Source organism: Pogona vitticeps, chromosome 10 (genome assembly GCF_051106095.1).
Source record: "Pogona vitticeps strain Pit_001003342236 chromosome 10, PviZW2.1, whole genome shotgun sequence".
In the NCBI taxonomy this organism is placed as follows: domain Eukaryota; kingdom Metazoa; phylum Chordata; class Lepidosauria; order Squamata; family Agamidae; genus Pogona; species Pogona vitticeps.
Genome location: NC_135792.1, coordinates 4,049,290 through 4,065,949, shown reverse-complemented (window position 1 = coordinate 4,065,949; position 16,660 = coordinate 4,049,290). Strand labels below are relative to the sequence as shown.

The 16,660-nt window shown below is 42.2% G+C and overlaps 1 long non-coding RNA gene across 1 annotated transcript in view; it reads right to left on the bottom strand.

Moving 5' to 3' along the window:
- Positions 1-6,508: 6,508 nt before the first annotated feature.
- Positions 6,509-16,660, bottom strand: part of LOC144584391 (uncharacterized) — a 35,144-nt gene continuing 24,992 nt past the window's right edge. Inside the window, exon 2 of the long non-coding RNA XR_013538603.1 lies at positions 6,509-9,722. This is a non-coding gene — a long non-coding RNA (uncharacterized LOC144584391). The remainder of the gene's footprint in view (positions 9,723-16,660) is intronic.

Sequence of the window (16,660 nt, the reverse complement as noted above, 5' to 3'; positions counted from 1 at the left end):
AGCTGGAGGAATTTAACCGCAAATCCCAAAGGGCGCCACACAAAGAAGGAAGGAACAAAAATCAGAATTGGCTCTTCAATTAGGGTTCATGGGGTACTGTCCCACCCTCCAGATTCAAGCTACCTACCACCCCTGCCTGCCATCCTGCTAAAGGGGGAAGTCATCTCCTTTTGTGTGTATGTGTGTGTGTGTGTGTGTGTGTGTTAGAGAGAGAGAGAGAATCAACGCCTGTCTCCGCTCTACCTACTATGACAAGTACCAGCTGGCATTCAGCATGATTTAGTTATAATCTAACCCTGGAATGGGAAATACATTTACATACACACAGATCCATTTGCATTTAGGAGGTTTCGTCACCATATCCACCTCAGCAGATGCGGGGGGGGAAAGGCCCGTCTGCGCATGGAATGAATGGCGAGAAGGCTCAGTTTTTCATCTCGCCTTTTATTGAACAGAATTCCTGCCGTTTTCGTCGTCTTCCTCTTCTTCTTCTTCTTTTTTTCCTCGAGTATCTTCTGACATCTCCGGATCGGCCCGACAAAAGAATTATTTATTTATTTTTTTGGACCCAGCATGTGGTCAAATGAAGATTCGGTTCAAAGGGATGTGGAATCAAAAATATTGGATAGATAACAGGTATTGTCTTTTTTCAAGGCCCTCTGTTCTTCATTGTGAGGACTGGCCAGAACCGGAGAGACAGCCTCACAAAGACAGAAGAAATGCTCGGAGTGGGCCACAGATGGTTTATGAGAAGGCAAACCTTGCTCTTTTTTCCTCATTCATTTCATCTAACACAGGCAGGTTGTGGGGGGGGGGAGCAGCTTTGAAGTTCTCCTCTCCTCTTTCCCTCTATTTGATGCGCTTTTTGAAAAGGTCTCTAATTTTAAATCACTGGCGAGGCCGACGTTAACGCTCGCACGCTGCAAAATATTTTAATGTCATCATTACAGGACCATTACCCGTCCTCCTTTATATTTAGCACCTTGTCTAATTATTTAATTGGAAAGCGACATCGGGACTGGTTCTGGCAGAATTCGCTTCCCACAAAAGGGAGCCAGAAGTCACATTGATCTCAGTGCGTATAGTTTAAGCGCACACCTTTCATTTGTGAAGCCTGGTCAGGGTGAACCAACTGACCCCATTGTTGAGAAACCATAGTTCAGACGGCCTACACCAGTGGCATCACATTGTGGCAGCTGCAGGCGGAGCAGCCCCTTTCTCGGGGGTGAGCCACGAACATGCCAGGATGGTTGGAACACCATCGTAAATTCAGCATAGAGGAGATCCATTAGTACAGTCATGCACTGATGGAATGGATGGTGGTGGGCTGTCCTTCATAGTTGATGTGTCGTTGTTTAGTCATTTAGTCATGTCCGACTCTTCGTGACCCCATGGACCAGAGCACGCCAGGCCCTCCTATCTTCCACTGCCTCTCGGAGTTGGGTCAAATTCATGTTGGTCGCTTCGATGACACTGTCCAACCATCTCGTCCTCTGTCGTCCCCTTCTCCTCTTGCCATCACACTTTCCCAACATCAGGGTCTTTTCCAGGGAGTCTTCCCTTCTCATGAGATGGCCAAAGTATTGGAGCCTCAGTTTCAGGATCTGTCCTTCCAGGGAGCACTCAGGGTTGATTTCCTTCAAAATTGATAGGTTTGTTCTCCTTGCAGTCCAGGGGACTCTCAAGAGCCTCCTCCAGCCCCACAATTCAAAAGCATTCAAAAGCAATTCAAAAAGATAGATAGATAGATAGATAGATAGATAGATAGATAGATAGATAGATAGATAGATAGATAGATAGATAGATAGATAGATAGATAGATAGATAGATAGATAGATAGATAGATAGATAGATAGATAGATAGATAGATGCATCAAGCCTGCTGTGCAGTAGTTCACAACTTCATAATTTTGTTTCTGTGTAAACCTGCCTTATTACCGGTGATTTCCATTTGTTTGCCCGCAACAGCATCATCCCACAGGGTGCCCAGGGAGAGGGGCTGGGGGGGGGGGAGCAAACAGGAAAGAAAAACCTATTAATCTGCAGAACCTATTCACTGTTCCTTATTGTTCCTGACATTATACCCAAATACCGAACTACCCGTTTCAGACGAATGCAAATCTCCTTTTATTAGAGCAACGACAAGCATTTCCTATTGAAGGGAAGAATTAAAATGTCAGCGCTCATTGTTGCTTCTTCATATTTTATGGATTACGCTCTATGCGTGCGTGTGTGTGTGTGTGTGTGTGTGTGTGTGTGTGTGTGTGTGTGTGTGTGTGTGTGTGTGTGTGTGTGTGTGAAAAACATTTTGGAAGCCACGCCACAATAAGAGAACTTCACAGAGGCAGAAAAGGAAGTAAATTATTTAACACACCAGGGCAGCAAACTTCATTATTGCAAATATAAACGTACCGAAAAGTACCTGTTGGAAGAATGGAACTCGGTAATACTCAAATCAGGAACATCGGATGCCCGCGCAGAGGCAAAGAAAACCTGCAGAAGACTCATCTACAAGGTGCTTCCAAGTTACAGGAAGAACCAAACTGATACAACCGATGGTTTCAAGGCTACCTTTTCCTGGACTTACTGTAAGCCTGGGTGGTTTATTTATTTTACTGTTTGTTTAAAATATTTTTACCTCACCTTTCTCCATGAAGAGGACCCCGGGGTGGTAAGTGACATCATTAAAAGACAATGTTTTAAAGCTAGAAACAGTAAGTATACAAATATTTTTAAAGGATCGAACAAAAAGCCAGGAAACCTACCCAACACCGGAACACACTCTAAGAAATAAGGCACAACAATCCATTTTTTAAAAAACCCTTTCAAACAGCTTGCCTGGAGAGAAAGGCCATCAGCTGCTTGAGGAAGGACAGCAAAGAGAGGGCTCAGCCTGGACCTCCACCTCTGCATCTGCCTTTTTTCCTCCACTGCTGGGGCTTCTACTCTTTTTTGGAGAGCCAATCTATTCGCATCAGTTCAGCAGAGTGATTGCTTGAACTGATGCTGAAAAATGGGAGCAGGGGTGCCGACGGTTGGCACAGTGGTGTAGCGGCGGGAGGAGACAGTTAAAACATCAGGAGGACTGGGATCTTCATGAATAAAGCCATTTCTTTGTCCTTTTTAAAAGGCTCGATGCCAACACTGTTGCATAGGGCACCTAGACATTAAAAGAGAGAGAGAGAGAGAGAGATGAAGAGGAGGAAATTCCTGTTTGGACTTTGTTTGCAGATTATAAAGATAGTTCTGTTACAGCAATGCCTCCTGCAAATCAGGAGGGGGGAGCTACAGGAGAGCTACCTTAACTAGCTGCAAACAAGGCTGTCAATTTCCTCCTCTCTGTGTGTTTCACCGTGAGAATGTACCTGGGGAAACCCAACTTCCTAAGTGTGATTTCACAGCAGGTGAAGTTGTGTTCTTCTTGCTGTACAGTTGCACCCTTAAGTAGCTAGAATTAGGATTTTTGTCCCCCCCCCCCCCGTCTTAGTGTATTTCCTACAATAAATACTAGCCCACTTATTTTCTTACTGTCCAAGGATAATGCATGTTCAACTAACAACTCTGGTATTTCAGAGGGCCCAATGCCCACTTGAAGGAGTCCACTTACAAAGAATAATGGGTCTAGTAGTCCATAAACACCCAGAAAGATGCTCGTTCCCACTCCTTTATCATGTGGTTCGGCTGAATGCTAGTGAGGAAACCTGACTCCCTTGGAGGACCAAGGGTTTCCTAGGATTTGTTGGCAAAAGAAATCAGAATGGTTTTTTCCCTGTAGTTTTCCTTTCCACTTAAAAGCCACAAACACATCTGGACTGGCTGGATGGTTTCTTTCGGCATTCCTCAGCCAAACGATTTTACATTGTAAGCTCCTCAGGGCAGGAATGTTATGTGTAGTACTGTATATTTATAGTGCTCTGTAAATAATGATTTTTCCATTAATTATTTTTCCTCTAGTTCCTTAAGTGAACACAGCCATTTACAAGTATATAAAACATAAGCTTTTTTTTTTCTTTTTCTTCTCTCTCTCTCTCTTGTCTCCAGGGAGAATGTAATGCACATAATTGCCAGCGTTCAATGTGCTGTTTTGTGGAGTGTTCGTTAGTTGTTTCAGAAGGACATGCTCCGGTGCCATATCCAGAACGAAACGGAAGTCCCTGGCTTCAAGATGCCAAGAGATGGTGCACATCTGGATAAGAGACAAAGTACTGGCATTTCCAGGTCAAAAATTCAAGCAGCTTTGGGGGAGACCGCAAAAGAGGTTACCATATCTGCTTTCTCATAAGGCTGATTTGTGATGGAGATACAGCTCCCCAGCCTTTCTTCCCCCCCCCCACCCATGCCCTCCTCTTGATCCAAACACACTGGTTCCCACCCTAGTTCGGACGTTAAGCAAATTTAGTGCATGTTAGCCATTGGAAGAGGGACCATTCCAGGAATTTCAAGAAGATCCTGTAGCTCAAGCTACAGGAAGCCAGATTTACGTTGAAAATCAGGAAAATACGTAACTTTAGAGCAGTATGATCAAAGACTTAATCAGTCTACAATATCAAACGAGAGAGGGAGAGAGCCATACAAAAGTTTTATTCTTGGCCCTTCTCAACTGTTCCGTTTTTGAAATTCTCTTTTGTCAGGCATCCTCTGCCTTTATTCCAAAAGTTCACAAAGGGAGATCTATGAGTAAAATCTTCTTCTCGTTCTTCAAGTGCTCCTCTGTGTTTGGCCAACTGTGTCAGAAATGCTTCTTCTTTTTTTTTTTAAAGAGAGACAATCCGAACAGAGTTATCTTGTTATGAATCCAAAATACAGCTGCTCTCTAAGCAACCCCTTTTATTCCGTCTCTTTCCACTTCTTTTTCTGGGTCAAGAACTTGAATATTATCCCATTGCAGAAAGGGTCAGGAAGTAAATTCCCCAAATGATAGCGTTTCTACCATCAAATAACCTCTGACACATGGCTTCCTTTTAACTTGATCCACTTGTTACAGCTGCATCAATAGTGCAAATCCCAACATTTCCTCCCTTCGGGGAATCCTTCTCACTAGCCATGGGCTCTTGTTTTCAGCTCGGTTCTGAACTGACTTGATTTGGATTTGGCCCAGTCAAGTTTCCTCGGAGAACTAATTATAATCATACTTCCCTAGGTCTTTAATAATAATAATAATAATAATTGTGTACTGTCAACTTGATTCTGACTTATGGCAAGCCTTTCCAAGATTTTCTAGGTAGAGAATACTCAGAATTTTCCTTCTGAGGGTGCTTTGAGACTCTGCAGCTTGCCCAAGGCTACCCAGGCTGGCTCTTCTCCTAGTTGGCATCATGGAGGGAATCAAACTCCCAACCTCAGACTCCACAGCCAGATACCGAAGCCACTGGGCTAAATTGTAGTCTTTCCCAGGACTTTAAGGGAATGTGAAAAAAAAAAAAAAAGGATCTCACATACATTTCAGATTATTTTTAGCAGACCTGATAACTAAGCCCTGTGGAGGAGCTTGGTATGATTATCCTGGAAGAAGACTGGGAAGACCTGGAAGAAAACTGAGAGGCAATCAGGTAGCCGTCTTCAAATATTTAAAGGGTTGTCACATGGAAGATGGAACAAGCTCGTTCCCCCCCCCCTCCCCAATTCCAAAGAATAGGACTTGAAGTAGTGGATTTCAATGACAAGGAAGAAGATTTTGATTAAACCCCATTGACCAATTGGCTTTCATTTGTTGTGCAACTGGACAGCAGATTAACACAGCTGTTTGCTTCTCCAAATTTTGTGTGAATGTATGGCCTGACTCTGAGAGAAACACGGTCCTCAATATTAAAAGTTAGGTTCAATCATTCTGTTTACTAGATTTTGGTGGCTTCATCCTCCAGTTTTGAGCATATGCCTAGAAGTTCACAGTCGCATTGAAGCATGTAGGCAGCACATACCATTCTGGAGACATCTATGACCTTGAAGATTAAAAAAATCGCGATCAGTCCTCTGGTTTATATACAGTGGTGCCTCGCTTGACGAGGATAATTTGTTCCGTTCAAATCGCTGTTAAGCGAAATCCTTGTCAAGCGAAACAAAAAAGCCCATTGAAATACATTGAAAACTGGATCAATGCGTTCCAATGGGCAAAATACCTCAGCGTCCAGTGAAGATCCTCCATAGGGCGGCTATTTTCTGGTGCTTGTAATGCAAGGAATCTGTCCTAAAGCACAGCAGGAAGCCATTTTGCACAACGGGCAGCCATTTTGAAACCTGACGATCAGCTGTTTTTGATAGTCATAAAGCAAAAAAATCAGTTCCCAAAGCAGGGAACCGATCATGGTAAAATGGAAAAACCTCATTGAATCATCGTTTAGCGATTGCAATAGCGATCACAAAAAACTAATCGTCAAGCAATTTCCTCATCTAACGAGGTAATTGTAAACTGAGGCACCACTGTAAATACTGAGCCTATTCACCTGGGGAGATAATTTGCTTATCCACTGTAACCAGCTGAGCTTCCAATTGGAAACCACCACCACCCCCGATGTCCCAGCCCCTGGATCGTTGTGACCTAATTAGAAATTCCCTGACATTCACCCTAATAGAGGGAGAAACATTTTATCACCCCCCCCCCAACAAATTTCTGAACGTAATACTGTTTGGTGAGGTTTTTACCACTAGGAGATCTAAGAAATGTCTGTTTCAAAAAAAACCACAAAGAATCAGCTTTAATGTAATGAAATCTCTTTTTTTTCCTAATGAAGGCACAAAAGAAGGAGATCAGTGTAAGTGCACTTGTCCTGTTGTTTGTTTGGAGATGAGATTGACTTTCAAATTAGGTTGCTTTTCAAACATTTCACGTCAAAAAACATAGTCAAAATGCAAATAGGGTATAAACGGGCCTTTAATAAATGCTCATTCAACATTTATTCTTTCTCAAATCAGCTCTCTCTCTCTCTCTTTTTTAAAAGCGCTTTCATGGTAACGTTGAGAAGATGTGACATTAAAAAAAATTGCTTTGACATGCTAAAGGGTTCCCAAGATTAACAAAAAGAGAAAGAACAAGATAAAGCTTTCAAAAGACCTATTTCAGAGGAATTATTACTTCCTTTGAATCTCTTCCAAGGTTGCAGTGCATTTAAGCTTGTTGGCATACATGTAAATGAAGGACTAAAAAAGTCCTCTTGCATTCAACTTGAATTAAACCTTTAGGGTAATGTTCAGGAACGACAATAAAAGGCTAAATCTTTGGCGGGCAAACATAAAAATCTAAAAAGAGTCCTTTTTCTAAACTCAAATATCAATGACAGAGAATTGGCTTTCTTATTATTTTTTTAAGAGTAGAGAATGACTGTAGTTGAAATTACCCTTTAATTCCTATTACTGCTCATGTGATTGGATTTGATCTGATTTAATAATAGACTTTGTGGGCAATATTCAAGTGCACTGAAGCATTTATGTGCTAGGAATGCGCAGCAAGAAAAATGGCTGCCGTTCAGTTAGCAACAGCATTGTTGAGTTCATTGTTGATTGTGTCTACAGACTTGTGGTTTAAAGGAAACCCTTCCACAGCCACTTTGTCTAAGTCCACACATTTTTGGGGATTATGTTCCAGTTGTTGTTTTTTCTCTCACACCAATTTCCACACCCACTGCAAGCGTGTGGACCCTGACCACTTTCAACCAAAGAAGCGAATATTCCAGCTATAGAATGATTGACCTAAGCCTGTTCTGTATGAATAAGCAGCTGGTGGTCTAGAATCTCCCTCTGATTCCAAGAGACATCCCATAAATCCACAGGAGAGCTTCCAAAGGTGGCATTCTTCTTCCCCTACCTCTAACGCAACCCAATCTGGATTGATCGATTGATTCTAAATTTTATATACTGCTCCTGTTAGTGCCACAGCACTACTCTGGGTGGTTCACAATAAAATACATAGTCACATAATTAATACAATAAAACCATAAACAATCTAACCACATAAAAAGAGAGGGTGCCAGAGCATTAGTAAAACTACATGAAACAGAAAACGAGAACCAAACTACAGATAACAAATGGCTGGACAGAGATTTAAGATTATCTCAACTCAACTAGGATTAGCGTGGAACTCCTCCTTGAAGAACCACATCTTCAGTTGCTTCTTAAATGTCGGAGGAGCCAGGCAAACCTCATCCGGGAGCTGATTCCACAAAGACGGAGCCACTGTGAAAAAGGCCCCGCCTCTCATAGATGATTTACGGGCCTCCCTTGGGGTGCCTACCAGGAGGAGCCTCGTCTGCGATGACCCGGTGGGTTGGGCAGTTGACATTGGGGCAAGAGGCTCCAATAAGTAATTGTGTGAGTTGTCTTCATGCTAATGCAAGCAAAACACACAATATATCTGCTTTGTAAATGGTGTGATTTTCCTTCCTTCCATCATCAGCTCCTTTCTTCCATCATCAACTCCTTCCTTCCTTCCATCATCACCTTCCTTCCTTCTTTCCTTCCATCGATCCATCATCAGCTCCTTCCTTCCTTCCATCAACTTCTTCCTTCCTACCTTCCATCATCAGCTCCTTCCTTCCTTCCTTCCATCATCAGCTCCTTCCTTCCTTCCTTCCATCATCAGCTCCTTCCTTCCTTCCTGTCCAGACGCCATATATAGTTTATATATGAGGCTGGGCTTCTCAGACAGGGAGGTGGAATTGTGTCTGTGAAGACACTATCAAGAGATACAAAGGTACACAACTTGTTGAACAGCCTTGTAGCACCCTTCAGCATGAACCTGGTTTGTTTGGCCTTTTGTGGACTGGAGCTGATTTCTTCAGATGCCCAAAATGGGTAGCTCCAAAACCAAATTCCTAGCCTTCAAGGTGACACAAGCTGGGATGAGGAGAGCTGTGTGCATTGTCTTGAGGCAGAATGCAAACAAAAGAAACCAAAAAAATTACTTTCCAATATCCGCGTATCCATAAGCGAACAGAGCCAAACAACTTGTTTTCAGAAAATCTTGCTTTTCAAAGGTGAGCCGTCTGAGATGCAGCTTTGCAGATAGAAGGTGACAAAAAACATTATCCCTCCAGAGACCCAATTTCTGCAAAACTGCTGGGCCCAAATGCAAGCAAAGCTGTTTCTTTACCGACCACGAAAGAAATTGACCTTTTCCATTGTGAAGATGGCCTCTTGTATATTTTTATCCTAAAGGTCTGCTACAGGATGTCACTATAGGGCTGGTCACCATCAGAAATGGTGTATCAAGAAGCTTGCTATAACACTACAAAAGGTAATTCAATCTAAGGTACACAGTGAAGGTTGGCAAAATCAAACAATACAGGTTACAGTGTGTTTTCCAACCCGTATCGCCTGTGACTGCATACATGCTTAGAACAAAGTCTTCCAGGGCTCCTAATTGCTTAATTAGTACACATGTTGTGTGGGCTGCCTTGTACAAGGGCTGTCATACATCCCACAGGTGGCTGCATTTGAGCAGCGCGTAATGTCGCATTTAGATATTCCTTGTCTGACTCACACGGGTGCTGCCAGGCTTAATTAATGAAACTTTTGCAAAGTCATTCGGCTCCTCAGATGTCGGAGAACAAAAATGCATTCACCATCAGCGTTAAAATACCTCCCAGCTCAGCAGCTGGCAGACATTGTACCTGAGCATTTGAGATGGCGGTATGAATCATCTTTGTGGCGTACCTGTGTCAATGGCTGGGATGTTTTGAGAGCATCAATCCGAATGGCTTGTTTGAGATCCCCATTTCTCCTGTTTCCAGCTGAGAAGGGGGAAAGAGAATCACATTTGTTGAAACAGACACGAGAGAATGGAAATACTGGAGTGACGTTGTGTCACTAATGCTAACTGAGCATTAAAAGTGCACCAGATCCTACTATGCTTGTAATTAGAGATGGGCACAAACCAAACCATGAGCCAGGAAAAATGACGAATCGAGCTGGTTCGTGGTTCGGTTCATGACCCAGTTTGTGGATCCCGTTTTGCCAAAGCAAAATGAATTGCTGAACTTTCTTCCCCCTGGTGCTTCATTTTGCTTCCTCATGTGGACCGCCACACATATACAGAGGCAGCAACATGCTTCAGGAACCAGTTTCCTTTTTGGGGGGAGGGGAGATCGTTAGCGGTTCGTGGGTAGCCCCGAACCATCTTGAACCACCAGTTTTCTGGCTCATACCCTTTTCTACGTGCAATTAAAAGTACTGAAACTTAGCCATAAATATGGATAGGAGGCATCTAGATGTACAGTGTGTATATATATAAAAACACTGGAAATCCAGAAGGTTTCAGGTTCAACTCCCAGTATCTCCAGGAAAGGCCAACCAAAGTGTCTGCCTAAAACTCTAGGAGCCTGAGTTGACAATACTGGGCTAGATTAAACTGACTTAAAAAAAAACATTAAACGACAGCTTACTGTTCTCCTATGACTGGTCTCCTCTTAGATTGCTGGACCATTATTCTGGTCTAAAGTGGACAAAATTTACTCTTCACCCCCAATGCCCTGGCACGTTATACTCCTAAAAGCTAATTTTTCCAAGCTTTGCTCCAAGTCAAGGATTCTAATACAAAACCCATACGTTTATCAGGAGACTTGCACAACCAATTAGTGATGCGTGTATTAAAGGCAACCAATTAGTGATACATGTATTTTTTAAAAAAAAAACAATTAGTGATAAAAATGTATTTTACAGGCAGAAAACACACAAAGGAAAGAGATGGGAGATTGTTTTACATGCTGTCCTTCAAACAACAGAAACTCTGGTTGATCTACCACAGATTATGTGAAAATCTAAAAGTCATCCCAACCTGCTTTCCACATCTGCTCCTTTTTTCCTTCCATTTTTATTTCCATTTAAAAAAACCACACACACAAGTAAATCCTGCCTTTTGCCCTTAACAGACCCAAAAGGGTTTAGTGTGACTCAGGAGATAATGGTGACATGGGATGGTGTAATTAGGATAAAAGACCCTTATATTTTATTATATTTTTTTTAAAAAGCCTGGGAAACATACATCAGATTTCAAGAGAAAAACTGAATGATCTTTTGAGTTAAAGTGTGAAAATCAATTGTAGGCATGGAAAGAAGGAGACAGAAGACGAGGCGCTTGGTCAGTGGCTGGGTTTAATCATCAATACTGGACAAGCCTAAGTTGTAGAATGGGGGAGCCCTTGACAAATCTAATCTTTTAATCCTGTCTTTTTCCGGCCGCTTATATACAGCATAAAGGAGATTGAATAATAAGCCATTAAAAATGTATATATGTCTCAGCAGGGTCTCTCTATTCTGGAATATCTAATATCCTGTGGAAATTTGAATTCTTCTCCTCTTCCTAGAACACTTATCCTTACTTTGTGTCAATATGAGAAGGCACCTTTGCCTTGATGAGTAGGTCACCTAGAAGCAGGACATTCCAGTTGAAAAGAGGGGAAAAATACAGCAGAGAAAAGTGAGCGAATCAAGTTAAGAGGACCTCCCATCCCTGAATACTGGTTTAGGAAACTTGAGTCCATGGTCTTTCATTCCTAGAAAACACAGGGGCTGAAATCCAGCCACAAGTCGCTCTGAGAAACCCCGCACTTCTGCTGCGCACCTTCAGGCATGCAACCGAGAAAGTCAAAACTCAGCAACAGAAAGTATCGCACAATGTGATGCAAGCAGGATCAGGAGCGGAAGCAAAAAAAAAAAATGGGGGAAGAAAATGGCCACGCCTACTTTGGGCTATAGTCCCACCCACTGTCTGCATGTGGACCATAAGGGAAGGTCCCCAAGAAGATACGTCCCTCAAAACTTACCAGCCCTGAAGGACACTGAGAATTACAGTCTTATTAAGATGCTAAGAATCACTGGCAATAAATCCTGGCCATCTCTCGTGGTCACTCCCACGAATCCTAGTTGAAGAGGGATTGAGTTCTAAACAAGATTTAGAGTGCCACCCAGTCCTTGAGCTACATGAGCTGGGTGAGGTTAGAATGGCAACGAAACCCCCTTCTACTGGAGTCCTTTCAAATTGTGATGGCAAAAGGAAATTATGGTTAAATAACAATGGCCTCCTTTTCAAGTCATCAGCCTCAAATCCTACGCTATTGTAGCAGAGCAGATTAGGAAGGGTTTCTTTCCTTTTATGTTCTTAAGTCCTGCACAATTTGAGGAGATTTAGTGGAAAAAGAGAGAGAGTTTATGGTGATCTGAAAGCAAATTCATTTCTAGTTTTCAGTCTGAGTTGCTCTGTGTTAATTTTCATGTAACAGAGTGAAGGTGGAAGAAAGAACTCAATGCTCTGAACTCAAAAGTTTGATGTGATTACAGTATTAACAACGAAGTTCTACTTACAGCAATAATAATTAATTTGCGGCAATGAATAGTATTTTCCAGTTATATAAACCTACATGAAGAGACAGGGTGGATACCATGTGAGACTAGGACTCAGGAGATTTAGATTCAAGTCCGCACTCAATTGTGGAAAATCATTGGGCGGTGGCTGTGACAAACCACTTCTTTGGCATCTGGCATGCCTTGAAGACCTTACTAGGGTCAAGCAACATGACAGGAGAGAAAATACCAGTATTTGTCACCATCATGTGTGTTTCATGGGTTGAAGTTAGATCTGGTTGTTCGTCATAAATAATAACTAGAGTAAACCATCTGAATCAAGTATGGCCTACTCAAGAGTTGACGTGCCAACGCCCCATTGATTCACTACTCTAAGCAATCCAGCAACACGATTAAGGCTTCAATATCTTCCCCCCAACCCATATCCTTTTGTGAAATTCTAGAGTCTTCATCCATGGGGCCAAATAAATTCATTTCCATTTATTTGATACCAAGAGCACGGGGGGGGGGGAGGCACATATTGTCCTCAGCCTTTCCTCAAGTTACCCTCTGTTCTCTGAATGTTAGCCAGATGCCACCTCTGTGTTTCTAATCAAGGATCTTGCAGTAGTTCCCAATCTTGGGGCCCCAGATGGTCTTGGACTACAACTCCCAGAAATCTTGGCCAGCTCAGTTAGTGATGAAGATTTCTGGGAGTTTAAGCGCAAGAACATCTAAGGACCCAAGGTTGGGAACCATTGATCTGTAAAGATGAGAACAGGAAGCTTAACTTATATCATGAGAACCAGAACCATCTTTCTAATTAAGAGGAAGTAGAAGAGGAAAAGATAGGTGCCCAGTTCTGGAACTAGATCGTAAATTCTATAATGGTGTGGTGAGCCCATAAAGTGTGCCGTTGTCAGTATCTAAGGTGCTCAAAACCAGTAATGCAACTAACAAATTCCATTTTAAAATGCTTCTGATTTTGCAATATTAATATTAATATTAATATTAATATTAATATTAATATCAACAACATCAACATCAACATCAACATCAACATCAACAATAATAATAATAATAATAATAATAATAATAATAATAATAATAATAATAATAATAATAATAATAATAGAAATTTGATGTTTATGCCAACTACAAAGGGGGGTTTCTGCAAATCCATTTGCTAACTGAAAATGTTACTATTTTTCTCACTGCATAACAGCATATTTTCAGATTGTTCTTTAAAAACCATATACCCTTATAGGTGAAAAAATAAACATAAAAATAAATTTTTAAAAAAGACAAAAACATGGTGGAACCTTAAAGACTAACTTTTCTATTTTGTAAATGTGAGCTTTTGTGGGCAGGTGACCTTCATCAAACAACTCTTAATTCAAAGTACCATTTCATTTAAAATTTTGTTTCATTTAGAGTACAATTTCATTTTGATGTAAAGTTTTGACCCAGAGGTTACACCAGATACCAGAAAACCTGTCCATTCATTTCCATCTCCTTAGCTGATGGGGGAAGAGCTTTGTGTGAATTATTCCTCCCAAACATTTTGAAAAAATCATCTGTATTTTACAGACAGCAAAAGATTGGGCTTTCATTACCACGTTTCCAGGCGCCCAGGTCTAAATCTATATTTCATGGTGCCTATCACCTATATTTATATGCCTCCATGCAGAATCATTAATCTGCTCCCTGGCTGTGCAAGGGACTTTTTGAATATTTCATTATCTCTCATTCTACTTCCAAACGGATGTATATTTACAAACGCAACCTCCTGCAGGCACACCAATATTGTTTTCTTTCTGTGTTTGAGCACTAAAGTGGAGGCAACCAACACCAATAGAAGTTTCTACTTCCTGCCACTTCTGTTGAAAGGGAGGACCAATCCTATCTCAAGCTGTGTGATAGGGAAGGAGGGAGACCACGAACCCCTTTGCATAATGCAAACAGGATGGGATGGATACGGAGCATTAATAAATGGCGAAAAGAAGCAGTATACTGTATCATCATCATCATAGAACGGCAGAGTTGGAAGGGACCTTACAGATCATCAAGTCCAGCCCTGTCAAGAAGGTGAATCAAACTCCCACTGCCAGAGACCTAAACCACTGCGCTATCCAGCAGCGAATTGCTACATGGCAAAGGCTCAATTACCAGTGCTTTTATTATCGCTCAATAATGCTCCAATAACAGGCCAATCCATGAAAGCTGGTGGCTCAGCTCGCAAGCAGGGCTTTGGGGGTGTGTATGAGAGACTCTGTTCTGCATTTTAGTTGAGACTGTAACACAAGCTACAGCAGGCAAGCAGGTGAGGATGCCCATCATTTGGTTCAGCACCTTGGAGAGCAGCTTTAGCGGTTGGGCTAAAATGGAGAAATGGATTTGCCACCCCCACTGACCTTGGAGCCACCGGTGCTACCTGAGATGTGTGTCTATGTTCCTCCCCTTCCACGGCCACTCTACCTTTCATTAGCAGTTCGCAGCCAAGGAATCGGCTGTTCACAGGAAATGTCCTGGAGGAGGCGATATTCTCAATGCTCTGTGCTCTTGCGAAGGCCCTCTGCACGGCAGACACCTGCTCCGAATAAGTAGGACAACGAGATCTCTCATTCGGTGTTCACATTCTCCATCCGTCTCGCCGGGGAGAAGACCCCAACCCTACCAGTGTGTTCGTCAGCACCCAGCACAAAGACCGGCTTCTTTGCGGGATAAATTTAACTCCTAATGAGAGCAAAAGCAAATTTATTCCATGCGCCGTCTGCGCTGCCCTGAAACTGCTCTTTAACAACTTCAGAGCCTGCCATAAGCAAAAGAAATGCGACAATGTTACAGTGTCTTCTTCATAATCTTCTTTTTGGGTGGCCTGGCTGTTAACAGAGGCATGCGTATTTTCTATGGAATTAAAGTGTGCCAAGAATAGATGCCTGTGATATGCAAAAACCAAAGGGGGAGGTTGTTTGACTGTTCTTTCTTGGGACATTTTAACAGACACAAGATACTCTCGTTACTTTGATCCAGAATAGATGTGAAGCTGGTTTCTGAAGATAAAAAAGTATTTTTGTTTTCTATTATATTACCCCTATTATTGATTGACCAACTGTAGGCCACCTCCGCTTTGCCTTTATATTCTTCCGGACATAATTACAGGGACATCATCAAAGGACATGAAGTGTATCTATAACTTCAGAGCATTCCCTCTTTCAAATCAAATATTCCATTGTTCTCCATAAAAACAAATGCCCAACAATGACTATCCTGCAATGACAAATGCTTCTACTGCCAGAGGAAAGGGGGAAAAATTATTTGCATTTCAGAGTCTACAATGTTCCCTTTTAGAAGCAAAGAAAATATTGTTATCCTGTGTGGAGATGGGGATGGGGGGGGGAGAGATGAAACCACTCTTCCTCCCCAGCTAGGTAAAAATAAGAATAACTTGAATCAGACTAGAGAGTTTTAATTTAACAGCAGCTTGACAAGTTCATCTTTTAAAGGTAAAGGTAAAGGTTCCCCTTGACAATTTTTTTGTCCAGTCGTGTCCGACTCTAGGGGGCAGCGCTCATCCCGCTCTTCAAGCCATAGAGCCAGCGTTTGTCCGAAGACAATCTTTCCGTGGTCACATGGCCAGTGTGATTTAGACACGGAACGCTGTTTACCTTCCCACCGAGGTGGTCCCTATTTATCTACTCGCATTTGCATGCTTTCGAACCACTAGGTTGGCGGGAGCTGGGACAAGCAGCGGGCGCTCACTCCATCATGTGGATTCGATCTTACGACTGCTTGGTCTTCTGACCCTGCAGCACAGGCTTCTGCGGTTTAGCCCACAGTGCCACCACGTCCCTTCATCTTTTAGTACATTTTTATTCTACCCTTCATCACAGGAGCTTGAGGGCTGGCACAAAGGTTAAAAGGTCTCAGCTGCCTCCCGTTTATCCTCTCAAGAACCTTGTAAGGTAGGCCTGGCAGAGGGAAACGTCACTGTGGGCCCAGCTATATGTTCCAGATAAGCCATAATCGGAACACGAAATCATGACGGGGCTCCGCAGATCAGTCTTTTGTGTTTGAGGAACCAGAATGGCAAATGAAGAATGGCCTTCCTGACTATTCTGTCGACCAATCAGAAAACAAAGCAAGCTAACGTGCAAACTATAGGAGGCGAGGCAAGCTCTTGCTGCGACAATCTCACATTATCACCATCTAGTGAATTCCCTCTTCTAACAATGGGTTATTGACAGCCTCAGCAAATATCACAGTGATTCACTGATTAATCGTCTGAAATGACACCATTTCAGTATATTTTGGGATGGATTGAGCAACTGCAGCTGAATAGCTCATTTTCCTTTTTTTTTTTTTTAATTGTATTCCGGAATTGATATTG